This window comes from Gigantopelta aegis, chromosome 10 (genome assembly GCF_016097555.1).
Source record: "Gigantopelta aegis isolate Gae_Host chromosome 10, Gae_host_genome, whole genome shotgun sequence".
NCBI lineage: Eukaryota > Metazoa > Mollusca > Gastropoda > Neomphalida > Peltospiridae > Gigantopelta > Gigantopelta aegis.
Window position 1 is genome coordinate 67,120,965 of NC_054708.1, and position 2,579 is coordinate 67,123,543.

The following is a 2,579-nucleotide window of genomic DNA, read 5'->3' on the forward strand; positions in this document are numbered from 1 at the left end:
AATTTGTTTTTTTTTAAATATCTAATAGCAGTTAATTTGGCAGTTAAGTTTAAAAAACCCAACTATATCCACAATGGATCAAGTTGGAGAATGCAGTCGAAAGTGTGGATTTATAAAAATTAAACTTTCCCTTATGTGGCTTGTGAATTACACTTTTTCGTTCATTCTCCACTATGTACTAGTACATACTGTTTTTGTTGATCGAAGTAAGACCACTCATGTTCCTCTTACTACTTGACAATGTGCATATCTTCTGATTAAAACTTATAGAATGAATGAATAATTAACGACATCTCAGTATGATGAAACTTTAGTCTCTTGCTTTGAATATTCATTACCGTTACTAAGGTCGATGATAGTCACTTTTCGCACCCTTGTTTTCGGTTACTACACAATAAATAAAACACATCCAATGGTAATTTTTTTATATGATATATTTAACAAAAGTTAGGCTACTTTTTATATCTTTCATCTTTTAAAATTTAAACTTGTACTTTGTCCAGAATTATGCAAAGTAAAAACATACCAACCTGAAAACAGCGTCGTCAGCTGGTTATAGAATTTTGACGGGTCAAGGTCAGTAGACCAGTTTTTATTTCACTGTGGCGAACATTGTAATAATACAGCTAATTTTTAATTTGAATGATATCCGTATTCCAATGATGTCGTTTTACATCTTACAATAACACTAAACTGGGTACATGACGTTTCTGTTTTCAGAACGCTGGAAAAATTCCAATGCAAATTTGCTATTGAAATTTTTTGTTGTTGTTTGAACATTATTAATGCACCTGGATGTGTTTGAAAAAAATCTGGTAATTAAAAAATTGTACCATTTAAGAAATTTGGATTTCAAGTTAAATTACAGTGAGAAATGTTATATTTATTGTGTACGAAGCCAAAACAAGTGTGTGAAAAGTGACTGTCATCGACCTTAGTTGTTGGTAAAGTATTCTGTGGTGGGTTTCCTCTTTATTAATGTGTTGCCAAAGGCTATGGTGTTACCTATCATGTCTGTGGGATAGTGCATATCAAATATCTCTTACTACTAATGGGAAAAGTGTGGCAGGTTTTCGCTCTTAAGACTGTCAAAATTACTAAATATTTGATATCAGTGTGCTCTAGGGGTGTCGTTAAATAAAACAAACTTTCCTTTTTTTTTAAATCAAGTGTTAAAATAACCATGTTTGATACCAAATAGCTGTAATATATATAACAAATAAGCATTTCCTTTAGACGACACAATTTGCAAAACATACCAGGACCAATCTATTTATACGCCCATCTATGATGGCTTGTATTATGGTATGGCATTGTCCGTACATCCATCTGTCTGTCCGTCTTAACTTTTTCTTGTCCGAACCATATCTTGCATACAGATGCATACAGGACCATCAAACCTCACATGTAGGAACAACTTGGGATGGCTGTGTGTCACGTACTATTACTAGGTCACCGTGACCTACTTTTCACGGTCTACTGCACATAACAGTAAATCTTGTCAGGACCATATCTTATGCATACAGGACCATCAAACCTCACATGTAGGAACAACTTGGGATGGCTGTGTGTCACGTACTATTACTGTGACCTACTTTTCATTGTCTACTGCACATAAACAATAAATCTTTGTCCGGACCATATCTTGCATACAGATGCATACAGGACCATCAAACCTCACATGTAGGAACAACTTGGGATGGTGGTGTGTCACATACAATTACTAGGTCTCTGTGATATAAATAAATCAAATAATTTGTCTATATTCTGAACATCATATGGTTTTCCATCAAACTCCTGATGGGCGTATCATGTACCTCACTGGTAGTCTTATTAGACAAATGATATAAGTGAAAAAACATAATTAAAACAGGTTTCAGCAATTGTTTCTCCTTGTTAGGCTTATTTAGTTTTTCTGTGTCAAGTCATTGCTCCACATATATTTATCAAAGATCATGGTATGTGCTAAGCTATGTGAAATGTGGATATAATAGACAATAAGAATGTCAAGACTGCAGATTCTCCTGTCTCTAAACCTACAGTTGCATTTGGTATAATGGTGTGTTAGACACTGGGGCGTAGCCAGAGAGGAAAAAATGCCGAGGCAAACCGAGACCTGTAAAATAAATATAGGAGTCATGCGAAAAATAAAATAAATTTGGGCAAATGCCTCGTCTGCCTCATGCTGGCTACATCACTGACAAGGTGTAATTCCTTTGCTTTCTTCATTATGTATAGCAACTGATGAAATACATATGAAGTGTCCAAGGGAATAACCTGTGATGTCACATTTTTGAATTTTAAACTTTACAACTCTGCAATTGTGGAATGTTTAAACCTAAGCACGCATGATTTACCAACAGCTCTTAATGGCCTACCACAATTATAGGTTTTTATTTTATTGTGTCATGGAAACCTGAACATGCACAACCTTTATAATACTGACTATGACTTTCTGTTTGAACATCATAGGTTATTTCCTTGGACCCTTCATATATGTTTGATAATAAATTGTCTTGGGTGACATAAAAGATTTCTTTTCTTAAAGACTTGATTTCATTTAAAACTAAACTCCAAAA